This window comes from Mesoplodon densirostris, chromosome 15 (genome assembly GCF_025265405.1).
Source record: "Mesoplodon densirostris isolate mMesDen1 chromosome 15, mMesDen1 primary haplotype, whole genome shotgun sequence".
NCBI classification, from domain to species: Eukaryota; Metazoa; Chordata; class Mammalia; order Artiodactyla; family Ziphiidae; genus Mesoplodon; species Mesoplodon densirostris.
Window position 1 is genome coordinate 72,942,880 of NC_082675.1, and position 25,680 is coordinate 72,968,559.

A 25,680-nucleotide genomic window follows, 5' to 3' on the forward strand; every position below is an offset into this window, starting at 1 on the left:
CAAAGGGATCAAAAGGTTATGGAGCCAGCTGGTGGACAGCCCACGCCTGCCATCAGTGTGCTTGTAGTGAAATTGCTCTACCACGGCCATTTATGTTTGAAGAAGTGATTGCTGTGGCAAGTGGCAGCGTAAAGCGTTCTCTAGAGACTGAATGCCTCTTTCTAGCATAGAAATCCTTTTAATCACTGAAGTAGGTAAAATATTAAGCAATACATCTGGTAAATACACCATACATCAGATATTTTCTTATAATTTAATCATCCGAGCATTAAAAAATATGCATTAATTGCCTAAGCAATATGGGCAGCTCCTAAGTTATGACCGAGCTTGGTCTAAGAGTCCCTCTGTTAGATATTTGTCTGAAACTCAGAAACTGCTTTTACCTGAAGAGCGGAAGGTCATCCTGGGCTGATGGACTGTGATAGCCCTTCCTCTTAGAGACCTGGAGTCTGGGGGTAGTAACTAAAGTGGGTAGGAACTTGCTCTGACTTCACACTCAGTAGGTGATTGAGCCGGGACTAAGATGACAATTCAATTCAACTGGGCGTTACTGACTGGGATCTTCTGGAATTTTATTTAGGTATATGATGCAGTAACAGCCTTTTGTACATTTGTCTGAGAGCCTAAGGAAAGCAGTGGGTCAGAATCCAGTTGCTTTTCTTAGGACTGTTGAGAGCATTGGAGGAGAAGCTTTTTGTAAAGCATACAGCACAGTACATAATACATGTAGTGAATGCGGTTTGGCAGTCCACTTCTCTTTCCTGTATTGGTTTCTATAGTTTTGTTCTCCTTATTGTCACCACCTCAGAATTCACTCTAATTTATTTTGCCCAGGGATTCTGGCAGTAAACCAACAATCACTGGGGAGGAAAAAGGAACAATACTCTGCCTTAACTGAAAATCCAGTTCACAAATTTTTATAAAAGCCAAGTCCTAATCGAGTGATATGAGAATTTTGCTTCCGATAATGAAGCTCTGTCCTTGAACCTGTTAGGGAACATTTTATCCCTCACAAATGCAGACAGGATGTACACTTTTTTCTCTTCAATTTATTTACTTTGGTTGCACCAGGTCTTAGTTGCAGCAGGCGGGCTCCTTAGTTGTGGCTCACCGGCTCCTTTAGTTGCGGCACGTGTGCTCCGTAATTGCGGCTCGCGGACGCCTTAGTTGTGGCACGTGAACTCTTAGTTGCGGCATGTGTGTGGGATCTAATTCCCTGACCAGGGATCGAACCCACGTCCCGTGCATTGGAAGGCGGATTCTTAACCATTGTGCCACCAGGGAAGTCCCAGGATGTAAACTTTTTTTTTTTTTTTTTTTTTCTTTTTGCGGTATGCGGGCCTCTCACTGTTGTGGCCTCTCCCGTTGCGGAGCACAGGCTCCGGATGCGCAGGCCCAGCGGCCATGGCTCATGGGCCCAGCCGCTCCGCGGCATATGGGATCCTCCCAGATCAGGGCACGAACCCGTATCCCCTGCATCGGCAGGCGGACTCTCAACCACTGCGCCACCAGGGAGGCCCCCAGGATGTAAACTTTTGATACCTAATTTCTGATTGAAAATTTGGGGATGAGTGCACTGTGATTCTTATGCTGGTTACAGGACCGGAATTATAAATACTGCATACATTCTTGTGATAGTGACTTAAATAAATATTGTAAATATTTTCTGAGTTATCACTCTTCAGCATGTATTCGTAACCACTTTTATGTTCTAGAACACTTTAAAAAAATTTTACTGATTGTTCTTACTAAGGACGGATTACTGTTAATTTGTGAAGCTGTTGTATTATGGTGCAGGTGAAGGTAAAATGTTACGAGTTGTCTCAGATTTATTTTGAAGGGAAGATATTTTGCCGAACCCAATTTTATAGTTTTCTTATTTGTGACATTCTACATGTAGTGTTTTGATAATAGACTTTTTTTTTTTTAACGAGGTCAAGCACCTGCTAGTTTATGAAATACACCCACACTTGCCCTTCATTCTCGGCAGTGACTACTTAGGTAAATGCTGATGCTTCCTGATTTCCTTTGGCCTGTGTTTCAGGGTGACCTTACAGGGCATAAGGTCACAAGCGTAATTATTTCTTGTACGTTGTGTTCTGCTTGCTCACCGTGGCTCATCTCCTTTAATTTCAGAAACATTAAACACATAAAAGTTACTACCATTATATAAATCAAAATCTTTTCCAAAGAGGGTGCTATTGTAATTTTAAGCAGTTATGGCTGGTATAGTATTAATTTGTAAATTTATCATCTCAGATATTGATAAAAGGATGTGTAACACATCGTGTTTAATATGTATTGATGTCATCAGAAAGAACAATCCTTTGTTCTTATCGAGTCCCTGCCTTTTTAGCTTCCTTTTGTGTTAAGGTTACCAGGGTTAGGCTAGTCTTTTTATCCCCCTTGGAAACAGAATAGGATTTCTTTGTTCAGTGAAAGACACTCCTAGTAAATGTTTTGGGTTTGACTTTCAACAAGCTCCACTGTAGTACCTATTTTAACCTGGAATTGAAGTCACTTTTTTGATGGTTATAAAGTAGTGGTCATTCTGAGCACAAATGTGGATGGACCAACACATACAAGAAGGTAAGATGGAACTATATATTACAGAGGTAGTGGAAAACTATTTTGTAGCTAGAAAAATAATTTAAATATTAGTGCATTCTTTGGTAGGCAGGTATTTTCAGGGTTTGCTGGCGGGGAGAGGATGCGGAAAAGTATAGTGAGGGGTGTTGATTTAAGTGAATCTCTCCACCCCTCCCCTCCCCCCGAAAGGCCTTAAACTACGTAGCAATCCTTCCTTCTTTTTTCTGTATGCCTCAGTTGTTTGGAATTCTCTAACAGTCTTGTTAGGAATGACTTTCTAGATAACTGAGGGTTTAAAAATCACTAGGTGCAAATTCTAAAAAAAAAATTAACCCTTTGTGTTGAAATATTTCAAAATGTCTCTGGCTTATTGAACATCTTCTCAGTAGCCAGAATTATTGTTTTGGCCCAGGCTGTAAAATTACCACCATTTGATTATTAAAGAGAGTAGACTTACCTGAACATAAAAGTACCCAGATTGCTATGCCTATTGCATTTCATATTCTATTTTTTAAAATAATTTTTCTTTCTCCTCTTTTGATTGTCTAGTAATTGGTACCAATTTTTATTGCTGTCAGGCTGTTTTGTCTCACCCTGAGTAGCTCCTGTCCTGATTTCTAATTTACCGTGTCCAGTGTTCTGAGGCATGCAGAAAAGCCAAGTTAACAAACTTATTTCAGTTAAATTTAAAATAAGAGTAAATTGGCTGAGAATAAGCTCTCTCTGATGAAAAGAAACCCCCAAGCTTTAGTGTAAGCACTTTGTGGAGCCCCTTTTGGCACCTCAGCTTCTGCTTACTTTACTTGACTGCTTTCTCAGGTCTTCTCTGGCATTCTGCGTGTATGTATCTTTTGGAGAAAAATATTCTAATAAAATTGGGGAAAGAAAGGTGGAAATCATTTGGTTGTTCACAAAGAACTGATATTTCTAAAAAGACCCCTTTTATAACTAATGCCTGTTTTGTGAATCAGCTGAAATTAAAGCATGAGATTTCCTTAGAAATCTATAACAGTTGTCTTATGGCATTCACAAAACCAGTTGGAAATGATTGTGCATTGTGATTAGAAAGGGAAAGTATTAAATTATGCCTAAGTGATGTACATGGAAAGTATTTCATGTTCTGTGGGAATTCCAGTATCGTGAGGCAGAAAGGGTTTGTCTTAAGACAAACTGTATTATGCACAGCGCACTGTAGTTGTAACGTATCTGTTTGCAGTAGTTTCATTGAGACCTAAGGGATTTGTTCCTCTTTCTTCTTCCGGAGTGCCAGAGCTGTTGAGCTTACTTTTAAGTACTTTAGACTGATCATGTGTTTAACAGCTTAAACTGTTCTACTTATCTATATTTGGCTACTAACCTAAGAGAATAAGTGAAATTTCTTCTTAATCGGTCACAGCTATCTAAAGGAAAATCCTTTTGTTTCATGTGACTGGAGTTCTTTGAGGTAATATTTCATATTTTTGTAATTTTCCTATTTTCCTTTGAACAAGTTTTGGAACTTAGAGTAGTAAAGTGGTACATTAAAAATGAAAGCATTGTTGGTTATTTAGACCTTACTGCTAAGTAATAAACAGAAAACTCTGAAACCCAGTGAGGCTGTGGGTTAGGAACTCCGCAGGATTAAGCGTGAAGTCCTCTATATTAACAGGCTATAATGATATAGCCAGCAGTCTGGTTTCAGGTTATCAGTAGGAGCCTGGTGCCAGTTTTCCACCTTGTGGAACAAAGCAAGGAGCAGAGCGTGAGGAAATTCAATAACTCGTTCCTTGGTGAACAGTGAGAAGTTGAGATTCCATCGAGTGTGAGGCTCCTTGCCTGCTTCCTTCCTCCCCATTCCATTCATGGAATGCTGGTTATCAACTGGCTCCTGTGGAAAAGCTTCTGGAGTGTCAAGGATTTGAAATAATTTCAGTTATTTTCTCATGTCCCTGCCTTCTCCTCTGACAGGCCTCCCACTCTCCCTCCCTTCAATGCAGAAATTAACTCTGCTAGAGCTGTAGTCCATGGCAAGGCCCCTAGGAGGCATGGCTGGCTTTCTCTGAGGTGTTTGTACACTAACTACCTGCTTTAAGAAGTTGAAGGTACTTAAGCCTATGCAGCCGACTTATAAAAGAAAAACTCATTCAACTGGTGACACATTGTTTTACAAAAATGGTGTTCAAATTGAAATGCCTGGTGTACCTTTAGCGGAGGTTCTAGTGGCCTTTGCTATAATAAATGACTTAATATTAGTTGCCATGAAGATTATGATATTGATTTGTGCCGTTAGTCTCTTGCTGATTTGCTGAAGAACAAAAATGTATAATGCTAATGGAAATAAAGTACTTTACAAAACACTGCACACGAATACTGGCACATGTCTTTGTAATAGAACAAGTGTCTAGTAAGCTTTTGAGTATAAATTTTCTTTATTCTCGTACAGATTATTTCAGTACAGATACTTAGAGTCCTGTTGAACTTGATATTACAGAGCAAAAAGCTGAATTGATGGTCTTGTGATGTATTAAATCTTCAGATACTGAATATGCACAAACAAATCCAACTTTGATGGGATGTGAAACGTTTATAGTTTTGCACCACATTTCTAATTTTATTATTGCCTTATATTGACTGGATATTATGTATAATTGCATTATTTTAATATTTTAGTTCAAAGCCTTGCTATGATCTGCATGTGACCGAATAGATCTTCCCGTTTGGAAGGAAAACAGTAATTTAGAGTTATTATAAGAAAAAATTACGTGAACCTATTTTGCCTGTAATATTTATATTGTAATAGCAAATGGTAGATTTTGTTCTAGTGTTGTTTATAAATTCTGGGATTAAAATTATCAAATTATGCTAAAATATTTTTGCCTAATTCGTTCTCCTTCCTGTTCCCTGCTTTTTGGGGGAAGAATGATATTTTATATTTTATTTCTCCTTAGTAATATTGTCCCAAAGATTTATTACGTCTACTATCTATTTTTTATTAAGCAAGTTTTGATACAAACAAGTATTTTAAATGTGTTTTAATATTGTGCATGTGCATGACATTTGCAGACTTGGTTAGTATTTTAGCACCTCTAGTACACAAACATAAAGAAAAAAAATTGTTTTATTGGTTTGAGCACCCGAATTGACCCCAGCAAGATTGAGATTGATCTGGTTTCTTTAAGCCTGTTAAATGCCAATCCAGTCATCTGTAACAGTACTTAGTATTTTTGTAATTTTTCTGTACATATTTTCTGTTTGTTCTATAAAACTTACCCATCACTTGAAAAGATTCTCCGTGCTTGATTTAGAGATGAAAACAACCACAACCACCTATTTGATTGCTTTTTGTTTTTAAAAATTGTCTCTACAGTTAATGTCAGTGTTCTAATCACAGTTCTTTTTTGTAATCCTTATGAAAGGACTTTATATTTTATTAGGAAAAGATGATGAGACAGACTTACATTTGAAATGTGGACTGGACTAAAGAACAGTTAGCTTTGGGGAATGGAAATAGAAGAGGAAGGATGGGTCTTAATATTTGAATTATTCCCACTGATTTTTAAGAAATATAATTAACCTACATCCCTCTGGTAATTAAACATTATTAAATAAGTTCTGGCATACCTTGTGGATACAAAGACATAAATTTAGCTTATTTCTGAGAATTTTTCTGTCTCAGGCATGAAGTAAAGAAGGCTTTTTCTTTACTTTCTGCTAAGGGGTGGCTAGCAGGTCTTACTCAGGTTTTGTTTTGTTTTGATTTTTGCTTGCTTGTTTTCTTTCTCCTAAAGCAAGGTGAGTCTTCAAAATAAATAATATCAGAGTCAGAGCAACTAAATTAGGAGTGAATCTCTGAACCTGGGTGATGGGTAGAGGATTGGGCATTTATAGTCTTAATCTGAAGTGTCATGGTGCTTTTCATAAAATACTTACATAAGGTTGAAAGTGACCACATAATCTTGGGTATAATCTATTCTATGGTATGATCAGGATCCTGAGACCATCCCAAGCTCTCCCATATAGAAGTTGGATGGGCACTTGGGACCAGAGGCCTTTCCCATTCCATTTCATCACTTCTGTGTCCACTTCTATGGAGAAGATATTCAAGCATAGTGATTCTCAACAGGTGTAGAGTGAGAGGCAGGAGAGATGAGTTTCAAAAGGTGATTCTCCTAAACATTACTCCCTCCTCAACCAAGAATCTGTAATCATTCACTTTGTAGTTGACATTAATTAGGTAGAAAAATACTGTCTTTTCGAAGGATTTTCCTAATGATGAATAAGCAACAAATTTACCGAAGCCGATTATTAGTTGGGAAGTCCAATGGAAAGAGGGGTGTTGGAAGGTCTGGCAGCTCTTTCTGCTTCACCACGCACTAGCTGTGACCCCAGAGAGATCCCTAAGCCTCTACACTTCCTTATGTATTTCACAGTTTCCATTTATGTGAAAGGAGAAGAATGAACAAATCTGTATTTTTTAAACCTTTTTGATAGTAAACTTCTATGTGAAATCTTAATCAGAGTTCCAAACTATAAAACATTAAAAAAATTAAATAATTTCTTTAGGCAGTTTAAATCTGTGTGTGTGTGTTTGAAAAATAATTTCTTGTGCATTGAAACCCTCATGCTCTTCATTTGTATTCTGACATTCGTCATCGAAAACTAGTTAACTGTCTGTTTTCCAAAAGCCTCTTGCTCTAGCCAGTGGTTCCCCTCCTCCATGCCCCACCGCACCCCCCGCCACCACCACCAGCACACACAATGGTACAGGGCAGAGTTACAAACTTTACCTTGATAAACAGAATTCCTAAGTTTTGTTACCATGCAGAACGACTTTTAGTTTCTGTATAACCCTTACCATTCTGTATGGCTACCTGTGAAATATGTTCTACTTCTCCAGCAGATGACTGTGTTCTTAATAGAGCTTCAGAGTAGCTTGTACCTAGTAGAGTGCTAGCAGAGTGTGGGCTTTAAACGTATTGTCTGAAATGCTCCCCGTTTTGTGTGCTCCTCATTTCTTTAATTGGTTGTGTGGTGTTCCATTTTGTGGGTGGACCATGTTTTATTCAGCAAGTTTCCTATTGGTGGGCATTTGGGTTGTTTCCAGATTTTTGGTATTATGGACAGGGCTGCAGTAAGTAGACGTGTGCATATGTCTTTTCATTTTTTGATAGTGTATCTTGGCTACATTCCAAGAGGTGAGATTGCTGAGTCCAAGGATGAATGTGTGTCTAATCTTTTGTTAGATATTGCCAAGTTCTTTGCCATAGAGGCTGTACCATTTTGCATTCTCAATGATGATGTATTTGAAGGCCTGTTTCTTTACATCATTTCCAAAAGAGTATACTGTCATGCTTTTGGAATGTTGTGACTCTGATAGATGAGAAGTAAAATGTCAGTGTTGTCTTATTTTGTATTTTTATTGTTAAGAATGAGTTTATCATCTTTTCATATATGTGTCTTGTATTTCTTTTAAAGTAACAGTTCATGTCTCTGGCTCATTTTTATATGGGGTTGTTTGATTAAATGTGTTTGATATATGGTTCAGGTATTTCCTGGTTTGTTATTTTTCTTTTTACTTTGCTTATAATGTTTTCTTTTTTTCTCATCACCCAATTTATTGACCCTTTCTCGCACTGTTTCAGGATTTTGTGTCAAAATTATGGGAGTTTTCCTTGCTATTGGAATTCCCCATATCATTTCCAGTTTTTTCCTTACATGTCATTTGGAATTGGTCCTGCTTAAGTGTGTAAAAAATGGATATTATCTTTTTCCATATGGCTATCTGTTTGTCTCCAAAGCACTTACTATACCAAGTTTCTATATGTAGATTTGTCTGTTTTCTAGTTTGTTCCATTGGCCTGTAGATAATTCATATTTTAATATTTAGTAATTCTGGCTCAAGCCCTTCTTTTTGAGGCTTCTCCTGGCTGTTCTTGCTTGTTTGTTTTTCCAAATGAACTTTGTAATCAACCTATTTAGCTCTAGGAGGGGAAAAACCTGATGGCATTTTCATTGGGATTCCATCTAATTTATAAACAAACTTAGGGAGAACTGATTTTTTTATAATGTTGGATTTCTACCCAAGAATATAGAATGTCCTTTAATTTATTCAAGTCTACTTTTTTGTCATTCGGGAGATTTAAAATTTTCCTTACATACTTTTGGACATGTATTAAGTTGTTGCTTAGGTAGCTAATTTTATTGTACTTATAACATTTAACTGGCTTTTCTCTGTATACGTGAATACTGTTGATTTTGTTAGTTACATAACCTGATACTATTATAAAAATTTCTTACTGATTCTATAAGTGTTTCCATTGATTCTTTGGGGTTTTTCAGATACATGTAATTATATCATTTGGAAATAGAGACAGTCTTCCCTCTTCTTTTTCAACTGCTATGCCTCTGACTGCTTTCTTCTATACAGTTGTATTAGCTAATACCTCCAACACAATGTTAAATAGGGACTATGAATATAAAAAAGATTTTATTATATAGTAATAATGAGTTTCTGTATTTTGAAGGTAGAATTTTTTAGTTTGCAGTTGAAGCTATACCATTTGGCTAACTCACGTTCTCCCAGTTGGTGGGATTTGTAGGACATCTATACACATAGTACCACTGGGAGTGGTGCCTCCTCCTCAGATTACTGAGGGACTTCACCGGGAGAGTATCTGTCTTTTTCAACTCCACTCGAAGATTTCTTTATTACCCCACCATCTCACTCTCCCTTCTCCCTACTACTCAGGTGGTCTCATGACTTTGGGGAAGTAAATCTAGTTATTTTTTATCTAAAAATGGAGTACCTTTGAATCACAGATATGTATGTATGTATCTACTGATTATGTATGTTTGTTCAAGACTATTGATTTTAAAGTCAACCTTTTTAGAAAACTCAAGAAAAAGTCAGCTAATATAAAAGATTTCTACATTGATAATATGGTAGGGTTTCACTTGAAATATGCTAATGTTTCTAAAATTTAAATTTCCACCAAAAATACTTAATAGTGTTTTACTACTAAAAATGAGGTACGATGATCTAATATGTCATCTGTCATCAAGTTTGCAGGAGGATAGCTTTGTTTCAGTAATTATGTTGAATAATACAAAAGAAGAAAAAAATCAAATGCCTACTAAATCCATGCAATGTGGTAGGTGCTTTTACATTTTCTTAAATTTCATTAGATTAAAATGTACTGATGAGTGATCTAAAAGGTATGCATGAAATGGAAGGAAATTAAAAGGGAAGGTAAGAAAATCAAGACCATCTCCACATTTTCTACTGTAGTTCTTAAAGTAGTTTTGTTTGTTTGTTTGTTTGTTTTTGGTTTTGTTCTTGTTTTTTAGTTAGAGAAAGAGGAAAGAAATCAAACTGCAGTTGTATCTTTAAGGATTGAAGACCCTCCCCTTTGTTTGAACCTTAATAGTGGAATCTTATATGCAGGAGAAAAAAGTCACCCTCTAGTAGTTTATTGGAGATAAATAGAAAATTTAGGGGTTTAGTCTCTGATTGGTAATTAATTAGTTCCACACAGTTTTAAAAATATAATTGACATACAACAGGTATAAATAGGATACATAGGAAGAGGGGAAGAAGGAATTAATTCTGACTGAAGACTAAATTCATTAAAACATTCCAATTTCAAATTTCTTTACCAGGTTGGTGATCATTCTCCAGGTACTGTATCTCTTCATTAGAGTAATCGATTTTTCCCATTCTCAAAGAAATAACCCCATCTCTTGGTTTCATCAGAATAAACTTTTATCAGTCTGTCTCAAAATATAGCCAGCAAAAATGTAAAGCAACGTTAAGTCATTTGACCAAATTGTATTGTACACATACTCAAGAGTATGACATTGTTCTAGATGCTGGATATTAAAAGAAAATGATATCCCATTTAATTTGGTGGTCTCCATCTCCACTTGGATGTTTATAGCTACTTTAAACCTATCATCTTCATCTATAAATTTTCTTTTTTCTATTTTTTTCTATCACTCTTTGTCATTGCCACCCATTTTATTACATACATATGTATCTCCTAGCTAAATATGCCCTAATTTTGGAAGTGCTCCTATAATCTATTATGTGATGATTGATGGTTTATTAATGGATTAAAGACTAAAATATTTCTTTGGTTAAAAACATTTTATTTTAAAAAGATGTCATGATTTTATTTTATTTTTATAATAGAAAAATTAATCATAATAACTAGATAATCACTATATGGAGAAAGCGTCTCAATCAGCCTTGACAGCACATTTCTATCAGTAATAGTGATTATACGGCAGGGGCAGGGCGAGTTGATGTTGATAGGATCTCTTTGGATGAAATATATTTCACTTCACCTGAGTTGGAGGTTTTGACTAGGAACTCTGAGACTCATTAGACTAGAGCAGTGCTTCCTAACCCAGAACAGTTTTGCACACTCCCACCCCTACATTTGGCAACACTTGAGACATTTTTGTTTGTCTCAACAGGGGGGACGGTATGATACTGGCATGGAGTGGCTTATCCAGTGCAAAGTATCAGTAGTGATGAAGTTAAGAAACCCTGGGCTATAGTAATTAAGAACGGTAAATTTGTTTCCTTCTCTCCAATTACATTTATAAGATTATATGCATATGCTTACATGATTGGGGTTGATACAGCAGTTGAGTAGATAATATTTTTCAATGGTGTTTATATAAAATTAAATTACCTAGTATATTTTCTTTTGCATTTAGAATTTTCTGTTTCTTTTAAGAAAAACGGTTTTCTTTCTTTCTTTTTGTTTTTTTTTTCTGCTCCATGACTTGCGGCATCTTAGTTTCCCGACCAGGGATTGAACCCAGGCCTTTGGCAGTGAAAGCTCAGAACAGAGTCCTAACCATTGGACCTCCAGGGAATTCCCAGGAAAAACAGTTTTCTTAATATATACATTATATAATGTCTATGATAGACTTTTAGACTCTTAATAAGAGTATATAAAATAGATATCATACATAGGGCATATGCTAAAACTTCCTTTATGAATGCTCTGCATATTTAAATAATAAAAGATTAAAAAACAACTTGAAGTAAATGTTCTCCTCAATCTATATATCACAGCATATTTTTTATCTTTTCTCCCTCTTTCGTTCCCTTCCTCATTCGGTAGCTATTTATTCAGTGCTAAACATAGCCGTGGGCCCTGGGGAATATAATGACGCACGAGGTAGTCATGTTCCCTGTCTTCATGGAGCTTATTGTCTCTTTTAGGAAGTCAGGTAACCAAATGAGCAATAAAACAGGGTGGTAAGAGCTATTATAGAGACAGTTTACAACTATGGGAATGCCCAGTGTAGCCAAGGGCAATGACGTGTCAACAGCTGGAAGATAATCACAGTATGTGGAAATGACAGGGGCTAATGTCAAAGAATGTATTCAGAAGGCAGTATTAAAACTTTTTAAAAGGTTGGAGCAGTTTGAACTCTATGAAGTCATTTTAATTTTATATAAATTGAGAATTTCTTTTTATGCAGCGTAAGTAAATAAGGATAAAGGGAACAGAATGACAATATCTTAATTAAATTTAATTGAGGTCACATATTTGTGTTCTTTTTGTCAAATATTTTGGTTCTACTTCTTTATTCCTCAGAACTGTGATTTTTTTAATACTCATTACAAATACTCAAAAACTTATTACAGTATTGCTGGCACTATTTTGGGTGCTGTGGAAGTCAAAAGAGCTGAAAACATGCAGGTATTTATAATATAGTTGTACATATGTTTCATATAACATTTAATAAAGCATTAATATATAAAGCACTTCTTAGATAAGTGCTTGGTACATACCAAACAGTTTATATTTTTATATATTGGCCTCTATTTTATTTTCATCACAGTTATTATTGTAAGTAAGGAGCATTTGAAAAGAATGTGTGAACCTGCCTGGTAACCTGTGGATATATACCTGTTTATGCTGAAAGAATTAAACATATTTTAACGATGTGCTGTGGAACCCTCCAGGCGAAATTAGTGTTGAGGGCGGAGTGGCTGCAGAATTAGATTTCCTGGATTCTCGTGACACCAGGTGGATTGGAATCATTCATTCAGCCTCTTGAAAGCACAGTTTTGTATTGTGGGCATTCTCTGCAAGAGTGGGTGATCTACTTTGTTGATCTTCTCAGGTTTCTTTAATGATAGTTTTTTTTTTTTTTTTTTTTTTTTTTAGTGATTCTGTAATTCCTTTCCTGGTTCTTTCCCACCCCCAGCAACCCCCGCCTGCTGCCAGACTAGGGGGAAAAATGTGATTTCTAATCTCAGAGTGGCTGCTTAATTTTAAAACATATTTAAAATTTTGTTTTTGGTGGGATTAATTAAATAACGAAAGTTTATATTCTCCGCACATTGTAGTTTGTTTGCCATGTTAGTACTCATCTGATGCATTTTTCATTCTTTTTATAACTTTGTTTGCAAGTTAATTCTTTAAAAGCTCTGCCAGAGGCAGTGATTGGTGCTCTTAGTTAATTCAACTTTCCATCCTCCTCTAAATCATTGGCTAGATATGAATAGTCTTTAAAATGAATTGTGAGATTTAATCAGTGTAATGTAGTAGAATAATGATGTGCATCTATAGAGGCGTTATGCTCATTACAGTGCATGGTTGTTTATATCTTCAGCAGTTTGATGCCATTTTATCATGTTTCCAGGCTGAAGTAAACATATTTCATGCATCTGCTTACTTAGTTTTCTTTGAGGTCTAGCATTTTACTTCTTTCTTTATATTCCATGAATGAGTATATAATTACAGTTTGAGACATGATTTGTGTCATTATGATAATGAAGTAACACAGTCTTCATAAAAATAAATACATGTAGTAAGTACTGCATTTTGATGTCCTTCAGGCTAAGGTCCAGGACCTTATTTTTTGTTCCCAAATGATCGAGCACCAAGCTCTTAGCAGGCACTTAACTGAGGAATAGACCTTTTATTTATTTATTTTTTAAATTTATTTAAAAATTTTTTTACTTTTTAAAAATTTATTTATTTTTTATTTTTGGCTGCGTTGGGTCTTAGTTGCAGCATGCAGGAATTGTGGAATTGCTCGGTCATTTGGTAAATGTGAGTGTAATTATAAAAAAAACCCTGCCAAACTGTTTTCCACAATAGCTGCAAAATTTTACATTCCTGCTAGCAGTGAATGGTATTTCCTGTTGGTCTGTATCCTTGCCAGCATGATATAGTCAGGCTTTTTTTTTTCTTAATTAAAAAATTTTTTTGAAAATTTTGGTCATTCTAAGACGTGTAGTGATGTCTCATTGTGATTTTAATTTGCATTTCCCTAATGACTAGTGATGTTGAGCTTGTTTTCACATGATTATTTGCAATCCATATATCCTCTTTGGTGAAATGTCTGTTTAGGTCTTTTGTCCAAGTTTCTTTTTCTTTTAGGTTGCTTGTTTTCTTATCATTGGGTCTTTAGAGTTCTTCGTATATACAGGTCCTTTAATAGATATGTAATCTTTTCAAATATTTTTCTTCAGTCTTTGGCTTGTCTTCATTTTCTTAACAATATCATTTACAGAACAAAAGTTTTAAATTTTGATAAAGTCCAATTTATCAGTTATATCTTTCATGACTCATGCTTTTAGTCATCTAAAAACTCATTGGCAAGCCCAAAGTCATGCAGATGTTTACTTCCAGAAGTGTTACAGCTTTCCATTTATATTATGACTTAGTTTTTCCATTTGTTTGTTTATAAGTAGCATTCTTGCTTGTTTCATCCTTTATAACATATACCATATCTTCTACCATATCTTAACTTACTATCCATACTTAACACAGCTTAACGAGTTTTGCCTCTAGTCTCACAAGCCCTTGTTTATTTACTATCTATACTTATCACTTCTTAATGGGTTTCATCCATGCAAATGTTTTTCTTGTTATCTGTAGAAGAACTTAATATTCTCAAATAATGAAGTCAGAGCATATCACAATATTTATCTAAGTTAATACTGTGAGAAATTATTGGCATATCACAAATGCCTTTTGTGTGATCTTACTTCAGAATATTGCTACCAATTAAATGTGTCATCTACTAGGATAGTATTAAAAGGAGTCCTGTGTCTATTTTCAAATCAATTATTCATAGTGTGTTAAGAGATTAAGAGGTCAAAAGCTTTCCTACTTATGTGTGGGTGTGTGCGCATGCATGTGTGTAGGATTGGCAATAACAGAAGTAATCATAAGATAAATTTGTTCTTTGAAATGTAAATATTCTGTTTTTGACTGCAAGTGGCTTATATATAAACAGATGTCCTAAGATGTCTGCCAATGTAGTTCTAAAAGGAGTGAAGCAGCGCTTAATAAAAGTTTAAAAAAAGACAACTAAATGAGTTCATGAAATAGAAAAAAAGGTCGAATGTTGAATACTGAAGGTAGTAAGTACTTCTAGAGAAAAACATAATTTAATAAAATAAGCCAAAATTAGTAATAATAAAAGCAATGGTAATAGTATTAATGTTATTAATAAAGCTGTTTATTGAGCACTTATTATATCCCAGGTACTGCACTAAGCTATACCACTTGAATCCATTATTGAATTTAATAGCTAATGTACAACTGTCTCATGTCTTGTTTTCATTGAGTTGCATACGAGGATACAAGGCAGCTTGGCTGAGTTGCCAGAAGTTATTGCTTTTCACTGGTTGCCTTTTTGGGACTGTCTGCAAGTATAGATCAAACTCTCTGCCTTCATAATTGTCTTCAAACAGCTACTTCTGGCTCTATACAAACTAAATTTCTGGACTGCGCTGATGATGAGAAAGAGAAGTTATATGGTTACCCTTACTTGTCCTAAAATCTCAAGTCTTAAAGTTCTTGTTTACTGTCATTGCACGGCCACCAACCCTGGCAGTCTTGTGGTTATATTTACCACCTGTTAACTGTTCTCTCCATGTACCATGCTGGAGCCTTAAAGAGTAAAAACATATTCCCTTCCTGCTTCATATTTTCTGTTAGCACCCTGTTTCTCATTGCCTTTAGGGCTCTCACCTTAACTGACCTTTTAGCCTTATTTTTGCCTCTCCACACACCTTGTATGCTTTTGCTACCCACTTCTGTAGCTGCATCAGGATCCTTTAGCATATTGTCCTGTCTTCCTTGAATTTTTTTTTACTTTTTGTCATTCCATGGTAAATCCTCATATATACTTTAAGATGCAAATCAAATATTTCCTTTCCATGAGGTTCTTTTTGACATGTGCTCTCTTCCTCACCCCATCCCAAGCAGACTTAACTGATTTTTCTTCAGATGCTCACTGTATTTTCACTTAAAAAATCTATATTTTCTACAAAGCTCTAAGTTTCTCTAAAGTCCTTGAGTTTTCCCCTTTTCATTTTTATGCCCTTTACCTAGCACAACCATCATTCCAAAAAAAAGTCGAAGACTCTTCCCTCCTTGTCCATCCCTATGTTCACTGCCCCCCCTCAAAAAAAACTCTTGATTTTCTCCCCATTTATACCATCTTTATTTTTTAAAAAATCTAGATCATTGGTTTTCAAACATTTGAAACAAAGTGGTATCCTTTCTTCAAATGAAAACTTGCATACACTGTGCTTGCGCACACACTCCCACAGATAAAAAGGTAAAGTTGGGGAGTTTGGAGGGCTCCGTTTTCCTCCTGGCACTTCTAGGGAACTCGTAAGGGCTCCAAGAAGTAAGGTTTGCTGCTTTAGACAGTAGAAAGTTTTGCACTGGCCTTGTTGCTATGTCTGTTTTTGAGTCCTTCCAAATCATTCTTCATGTTGTTTCAGGAGAGATCTTTCTAAAACACAAATCAAATTATTTCTCATGCTTATATTTTGTTAGAGTCCCCATGGCCTCACCTCACATGTGAGCTTCTTAGGAGGTAAGGGTGTCTCCTTCACTTTGTGTCACTAGCACCTGGTATGGCTAGTTCCTGGCACGGGCTTGGTATGTAGTAGCCTGGGTGTTGAAGATAATGAGGGAACTTGGCACGGTTACCCATTTTCTTCATATTTGTGGCTTTGCTTTACTCAGATTGGCAGTGCCAGCCTCTTTCTTATTCAGATCTCTCCCATCTTTCAGGCCCAGCCCAAATCTTCACTCCCTATTTCAAAGCTATCCTTAGCTTTAGCAGCTTTTATCAGTTTACCTTTCTTTGATTTCTAAAGCAAGTTACTGTGATTATAAAGAACAACATGCTGATTTATTTAGTGCACCTTTTTTGTTACCACTTGGTGGAATAACCTCTGTCTGGGTAATCCTAGCAACAACAACAAAAGCCATAAATGGTTTCAAAGGTACTTTCTTATCCAGGAGGATATACTTTACCCAGTTTTGAGATATATACTTCGGGTTTCTCAATCAGCCAGAGGTCATTATTTTAAGTTTATGCTTTAGTACAGTTGTGTGTCAAGACAGATTTGCCTTTGTTTCTCAACATGTTGTAGGTTGAACAATAAATCTTCTTTTTATTGTGTCTTCTGAAACCAAAATTGCTGTTGAGTCAGCTCATAGCCTGCAAATCAAACAGAAATCTTTGAAAAAGTACATGCAAAGAATTAAAAGTATTAGGTGTGATTTTTACCTTGGATGTGTTTCAGGTTCTTGTTGGGAAAGAGGAATAATAAAGCTTTATCCCCTTACATTAATATTCTATTGCTATAGTATACTTCCTAATTATGTTTTCTGTTCCTTGTGTATTTTTCAGTAAGTGTGTTTCCTCTGTTGCTTTCAGAATTGTTTATAATTGCATTTCATGTGAGAGCAGTTTTCTTAAAAAAAATAATAAAGTGCTAACTAGGAAAAATGTATTTCATCCCATTAAAAATAACTATCAAAACTTATGTTACCAAATGACTATTATATTCGTATTCAGGCTTGAAGACATTTTGTCTATTTTTAACTATATTTTTCATTTCTCTAATTGCTCTGTGGCCTTTAATAAACTAACTTGTTTTTGATAAATTGAAGTGATCTCTATTTAGATTTAGGGATAAATACCTTCACCATTTCTTATAGGAAGGCTTTTCTCTGAGACATCTATAATGTTATGTTTTATATTTTTGATGTTATTGGGGAAGGAAAAGTGGATACTGTGTCTTTAATGGAAAGCAAAAGGTTATCTTTCTCTGGCCTTTGTGTGTATGTGCTGATGTGGATGTAGGCAGCCAGACAGGCAATGTGTGCAGAGAGACTAGGGAACTGGCTGCGGATCGATAGACGTGGTGTGAAGTGAATTAATGCGAGGCAGACCGTCTGTCTGTCATAAGGATTGTGGGGAGTGCGGAGCGGTGTGGTCAGTCAATGAGGAGATCTGCTTCCAATAAATTCAAGCCTGCTGCCTGAAAATAAATTCTAGATATGCACCCCCTCCCTTCCTTACTGTGAAATTTTAGTTTATTCAAAGTAAATGTATATCAGATTCTTGCCTCATGTACTTTAATTGGACCACTGGAAAACCACAGTTGGGAAAAACTGATGAAATAAAAATACCTGCTATTCTTTTAGATCCAGTTTTCAATCTCAGTGGAAATCTATATTTTAATGGGAATCAGAAATATAATGTTTGTTAATATTTGTAAATATTCTGGTATACCTTTTTCTTTCTGAGTCCTAAGAATATTGTTTAACACTTCCCTCTACTCTTCAATAAAATAATAATGAATTTAAATGGTTTTATATTGCAGTACTGGTTAAAGTGCCATGTTTTAACTGTTATTCTATTAAAATTTAGTATTTAGTCTTTGATTGTTAAGTTAATCACATGACACTGAAGTCTTCTGAGTTCACATTATTAATCATTACTCAGATATTATTAGCCAATAGGAAAAAAAATGTTTATAAAGTTATTGGGTTGGCCAAAAATTTCCTTGGGATTTTTCCATAACAACAGAAACCCAATAATTTACAAGCTTTTGAAAGATAAATCTTATAATAATGTGATTTTACAGAAGGGAAGAGGCAAGTGCAGTTTTATCATTGATTTTGAAAACTGTATTTCCATATTTACATGAAAAAATGTTTTCCTAGAGTGGTTAAAAATATTGCATACAAATGGGACAGTTGTGTATGTACATCTCTCACAATGAATAGTGGTGTAAGTATTTAGAAATCTGGATGGCGTGAAGATCTCATCATACTCTTCCCTGTCCTCTGTTTCTTACTTCTGCCGCTGCCACAGCCAAGCCTCTTTCCTTTCTCTGCTGGGTCCAGACTTACTGATAACAGTTTTCTCCTCCATTCCATTTTTTCCTTGTTCTCCTTCTGATTCACAGTGTAGAACCCATGTTTACCTATTGTCTGGCATAATGTGTATTCATTTTTTTAATTTTGTGAATCTGGATTTGGTTTTTTAAGTACCTCATATTTTCCCATTACTTCTTTGTATCTTTTTTTAATTGTATCTCTTTGTTGTACCTTTTTATTATATGTTTTTCACCAAAGCACACTTACTATTATTTTATAGTATATTTAAATAGCATATTTGTGTCATGGGATTGAAGGTATTGAGTTCTATTCACGATATATTTATTGAATCACTATTATTTTATAGTATATTTAAATAGCATAATTTGTGTCATGGGATTGAAGGTATTGAGTTCTATTCATGATGTATTTATTGAATCTTTATGAGATGTTCTTTACTGCCAAGTATTTTGTGGATATTCAGAAAATAAATGTCTTAGATTTTATGGCATAGTTTGACAGATAAGATCACTTACATCAAGTACATAAGAAAATAGCAAAGTAGTGCCATATATTTAATTGACACGGCTTATAATCTTGATTATCAATATGCAAGAAACTGAAGCCTCTGTGTCGGTGTCCTAATATTTCTCAGGAATATTTCATCATCTTACTGATAGTGGAGAGTGATGAGGTGACTTTTATGTTTCAAAAAGTTTAGTTTTTTAATGCCAGGAAGAAAGTAATACATTTTTTTTCTGGTCTTTGTGTTTCATTGCAAATAGCATTGTATTGTGGCATAACCTCAATTCTTTTTAGTGACAGTGATGTAGTACCTTCTATTGTATCTTTTTTTTTTAAGTTAGGTTTATTGACTGTAATTTATATGTAGTAAAATTCACTCTTTTTAGTGTACAGTTCTGTGATTTTTAACAAATGTAGATAGTCATATTTCTATTCCCACGATTAAAATATAGATTATTTTCATTATTCTAAAATATTTGCTTAGACCATTTTGTAGTCAGTCTTCCTATCACACCCCTAGCCTCTAGCAATCACTGATTTGATTTGTATCCTATAGTTTTGCCTTATGCAGAATGTCTGCTGTCTATTATGTCTGCCTATTATAAGACAGTAATGTAGCATGTAACTAAATACTGTGGAGATTAGAAATATGGAGGTTATGGCTGGGAATTTTTAAAAATGTTTTTTTTTTTTTGGCAGGTAATGATTAGCATGCTTAGAAGGGTTAAATAATGGATTTTGCTCATCTTTTACCATAACTTTATGGTCCAAAAGTTCAAAAGGAAATCTATCATTTCCTTAAAACAAACTTATTAAAATTAGCTTTAAATGATCTGTGCCATTTGTATTTGATTGTAGTAATTTGGCCTTTCCATTCTCAGTATCTCTTACCTTTATATCTTCCAACAAAGGTTGGAATCTTAGGTATTTTGTTATCATGACAATGCCCAGTTAGACTTCAAGTTAAGATATTTTAGCTGATCCTTAAAAATGGAAATATATAGAATTTTGAAGTAAACAAATCAATCTTTTTGTATTGATTTGTAACAAAATAACCCAGAAAATTTGACTATAAGAACTAACAGAATGAGTTACAGATATGGTCAAAATCAAGAATATAGTTTAATTTTTTAAATTAAAAAGGGAACATTACTCCTTCCTGACACAAGAAAAACATTCAGGGTGAATTTGTTTTCTTATTGCATAAGTGTTCTATGTGGCCCCTGTCTCCCTGTTTTCTTCAGCTACACGGCAGAAATGATACCAAAAGAGTACACAGAAGTGGTATGGATTTCTTGGTTGATCTGGAATGGTAGAAAAGCAAACTTTTTTTTTTTTGCGGTACGCGGGCCTCTCACTGTTGTGGCCTCTCCCGTTGCGGAGCACAGGCTCTGGACGCGCAGGCTCAGCGGCCATGGCTCACGGGCCCAGCCGCTCCGCGGCGTGTGGGATCTTCCCGGACCGGGGCACGAACCCGTGTCCCCTGCATCGGCAGGGGGACTCTCAAACGCTGCGCCACCAGGGAAGCCCCAAACTTTTTAAAAACAGCTTCTTTGAGATATAATTCATATGCCATTAAATTCACACTTAAAACTGTACAATCCAGTGGCTTTTAGCATATTCTGAGTTATGCAGCTATCACCACTATCAATTTCAGAACATTTTCATTACACCAAAAAGAAACTATAGACTCATTAGTATAACTAGATGGGATCATGCAACATGTGCTCTTTTGTGGCTGGTTTCTTTTACTTAGTGCTTCATTTCCTTGTATTGCTGATTAATATCCCATTGTATGACTTTATCACAATTATCTATTCATCAGTAAATTGTGGTATATTTATACATTTATTCATCAGTCTTTGGACATTCAGATTGTTTATACACTCTGGCTTTTATGAGTAATGCTGCTATGAACATTCCTGTACAAGTCTTTGTGTGGACATATGTTTTCATTCCCTGGCAGTGGAATTGCTGGGTCACAGGATAACTCTATGCTTAACCTTTTGAGGAACCACCAGACTGTTTACTGTAGAGTGCTGAGAGTGCTTTATATAGTCTAGGTACTAGTCCCTTGTTGGGTATGTGATTTGTGAATCTTTTCTCTTAAGTCTGTGGCTTGTCTTTTTAACCTCATAATAGGGTCATTTATAGAGCAAAAGTTCTTAATTTTAGTGAAGTCCACTTTACCAGTTTCTCCTTTTATGGATTGTGCTTTTGGTGTCAAGTCTGGCCTCAGGTACCAAAGATTTTCTCCTATTTTTTTTTAAAGTTTTATAGTTTTATGGTCTACATTTAAGTCCATGGTTCATTTTGAGTTGATTTTTAAATAAAGTGTGAGCCGTAGTTCAAAGTTCATACTTTTTGTGTGTGGCTATCCAGTTGGAGTAGCCCATTTGTTGAAAAGGCTATCTTTCCTCCATTGATTTGCTTTTTGCACCTCTGTCAAATAACATTGGACATATTTGTGTTTGCCTTTTCTGGTTTTCTATTCTGTTCGCTTAACCTAAAACCAAATAGTTTTAATAACTTTAAATGATAAGTCTTGAATGGGGCAGGCTGATTTTTCCTACCTTATTTTTTTTTCAAAAATTCTTTTAGCTATTCTAGTTCCTTTGTCTTTCTATTTAATTTTAGAAATATTTGGCTATATGTACAAAAAATTGTGCTGGGATTTTGATAGGAATTACATTAAACCTGTATACAGAAAATTGACATCATTACTATGTAGAATCTTTCAACCTATGAACATGGTGTGTCTCTCCATTCCATTTATTTATATCTTTGATGTTTCATCAGTGTTTTGTAGGTTTCATCTATTTTTTTTTTTGTATTTACATCTAAGTATTTCAGTCTTTTGAACCAGTGTTACTAGTATTTTTCTTTTAAGTTTAGGTGTCCACGTATTCATTGTTAGCATATAGAAATATAATTAAGAATTTTTTTCTTGTATTTTGCAGCCTTGCTGTACTCACTTATTAGTTCGCATATTTTTTGTAGATTCCTTTAGATTTTCCACATAGACAGTTATTTTTTCATTGAGTAGGATTACCTCATCCATTCCAAACTGTATGTGTTTTCTTTTCTTGCTTTATTGCACTGGCTGGAAATTTCCAACGCTGGGGTTTTTTTGTTTGTTTGTTTGTTTTTACATCTTTATTGGAGTATAATTGCTTTACAATGTTGTGTTAGTTTCTGCTGTATAATGAAGTGCTATATGTATACATATATCCCCATATCCCCTCCTTCTTGCGCCTCCCTGCCACCCTCCCTATCCCACCCCTCTAGGTGGTCACAGAGAACTGAGCTGATCTCCCTGTGCTATGCAGCTGCTTCCCACTAGCTGTCTGTTTTACATTTGGTAGTGTATATATGTCAGTGCTACTCTCTCACTTCGTCCCAGCTTACTCTCCCCTGCTCCCTGTGTCCTCAAGTCCATTCTCTACGTCTGCGTCTTTTTTCCTGTCCTGCCCCTAGGTTCATCAGAACGATTTTTTGTTTTTAGATTCCATATATATGTGTTAGCATATGGTATTTGTTTTTCTCTTTCTGACTGACTTCACTCTGTATGACAGATTCTAGGTCCATCCACCTCACTACAAATAACTCAGTTTTGTTTCTTTTTATGGCTGAGTAATATTCCAATGTATATATGTTAAATAAGAGTGGCATTGTGGACATCTTTGCTTCATGTTTGATCACAGGAGGAAAGCATTCAGCCTTTCACTGTTAAGTATAATGTCAGCTGCAGATTTTTAGTAGGTGCTCTTATTAACTTGAACAAGTTCCTCTCTCTCTTCTATTTGTATTTTTCTGAGAGTTTTTTTAAATCATGAATTGATGTCAAATTTTATCAAGTTATTGACATGCTCATGATTTTTTTTCTTCTTTAGCCTCTTAATATTTTGGATTACATTGATTTTTTGAATTAATGTAAGGATCGTGTTACACTGATTCAAAAATCAATGTAATACTTATATTTTGTCAAGGATTTTTGAGACTATATTCATGAGAGATATTGATTTGTAGTTTTATTTTTTTTGTTGTTTGTACACTTGACCCTTGAACAACATGGGTTTGAACTGAGTGGGTTCACTTATATGTGGATTTTTTTCAGTAATAAATACTACAGTACTACACGATCTGTGGTTGGTTGTATCCATGGATACAGAGGGCCAGCTATAAGTTACACCCAGATTTTTGACTACACAGAGGTTTGGTGCCCCTAACCCCTGCATTGTTCAAGGGTCAACTCTATTTTCTTTTCTTCTGCCAAGAGATATAGGATTTTATAACCCTTACTTTGTTTTGGAAAGCATCGATCAAAGAACCAGTTTCAGCATAGATACTTCTTGGTCTTTCAGCCTTGGTTACTTTGAGATATACAGGTTTGCTTCTTAAGCTCTGTTCCAAAATACTGAATGCCCTCAGTTGAACAGTTGTCTAGTATAGCCCAAAAACACCATGGAGGACTTCACAGTAATTATACTCAATATCATGTGATTCCATGACTTCTTATGCTTGTGCTGTGATATTCTGTCATGCATCCTATCCTGCCCTGAGCAACTCAGTCCCTGGAAGGACTTACTGGTAAAAGGATATTGGGGTTGAAATGGGAAGATCTACACATCAATACTGGTTCTTGAATTTAGTAGCTGTATTATGCCGAGCAAGTACTTGACCTCTCTTATTAAATGAGATAAATTTAAATGGATTTATAAACTTGTTACACATAAATGCTAGCTTTATTTTCATGGAATCCCTTAATTTTACAGGAAAGGAAAATACTAATAATAAATGATTGTTGCCATCTAAACTGTTCCTTAATATCATTTCCCTGTTTCTCTGATCATTTTCAAAATTATCAAGTGTTAAGCATGGAATGAGACTGAAAGATTTCAGAGATTTATATTTTGGTTTAATAATCTGAAACAACGATCTTTGATTTTGTGCTTAAGCAGTAAGTCTGTAGAAATGTAGCATTTACCTTCTTATCTCTTCTTTGTGATTATTTTACTGATAACCATCTTTAATCAAATAATTAACATAATATTATTTTTCTAGTAATTCCCCTTCTTTATTTTAAAATTTTATCTTGAAAACCTAACAACAAAAGTGATGCTGTAAAGGGATGGCCTTTGTCATTTTTTGTCATTGGGGACCATTCATTTAGCACTGTTCATTCTTTTGTTGGAGCAATACTGAATAAAGTGGTTGCACTAAAATGACGTTCTCCTCCCCAAATTTAAATTGTTAGGCCTTGGAACTGCCTACTGGTAGGTCTACTTCTGGATCATTCATGGTGGTTAATGACTAAGATTTTTCCTCTTGATGCCTTTCATAAACCTGAGGCAGCAAGGTTGAATTTCATATAGAAATTCAGTTAATGCATCTTGGAAGAAAAGAAATCCTGGAATATTTGTACCTTCTGGTTTTAAAAATATTGTGTTGGATTTTATATGTGCAGTTATCGAAGTATTTATTAAGAAGATTTGATTAAAAGGTTCAACTCCTGAAGTAACTTCCAGTGGGTGAGATTTTTATATACCATGTTTGAGCAATACCTCTTGGTAACCATGTGTAAAATATTGGACACCCCCTCCTATCCATTGCCAAATTAGATGCAAATTGACAACAAAATATAGACATTCTCCTCTTTTTGAAAGTTTGCTTTACAACCCTTCACTTTTATGAAAGATTGTCGTTAGTACCTGTTTTTGCTGATTGAAAGATAGCTAAAGAGGATTTTCGCTTTTATGAAAAAAGACAAAAGGCAATAATAGCACTCAGCATTTGTTTAGCAGTGAGCTGCTACAGAGCCAGGCACACCAAGAGCGGCTTAGAGTGGCACCACCAAGCTCCTTCCCTGGGAACTATGCTCAGCATCTCAGCATCAAGCTGCCATTGGTTTGAATTGTGTCTGTGAGCATCTGTGCTTTGTCTTGAATTCTGTGCATTTGTTAGGAAGATGTGTCCTAAGGTGATTGCTTCTTTGCTTTATGTTATTCTGGCTTACAAAAGGTTTCACAGCAGTGCCCTACTTTCAGATAGTGGAGGGGGGGAACCTATGTATCATCAAAGATGGGAAAATAGGTAAGTAAGGAAAAGACCTTTGTATGAATTTTCAAATTCTCAGGTGGTTTACAGAATGGAAGTTTTTGGTGCCCTGATCTAGTTCACCTGTCTGCTTTCAGTTAGGTTCTTTCAGTTCCATAATTATCTGACCTCATATCTAATTCCTTCAGAGACAGAGAGATATTATGCTTTTGGGGCAACGCATTTCAGGTCTTTTACACAGAATCAGAACACAAATACCTCTTGTCATCATCCTTCTTCCCAGCCCCCAATTTATAAGCAAACTAATATTAAAGAGAAGTAAACTTTTTAAATAGTCCTTCACTTTCTACGTTTT

The 25,680-nt window shown here is 35.3% G+C and overlaps 1 protein-coding gene across 5 annotated transcripts in view; it reads left to right on the forward strand.

Moving 5' to 3' along the window:
* WDR7 (WD repeat domain 7) overlaps positions 1-25,680 on the forward strand; it is a 365,960-nt gene that overhangs the window by 119,801 nt on the left and 220,479 nt on the right. The gene's annotated exons all lie outside the window — the stretch shown is intronic.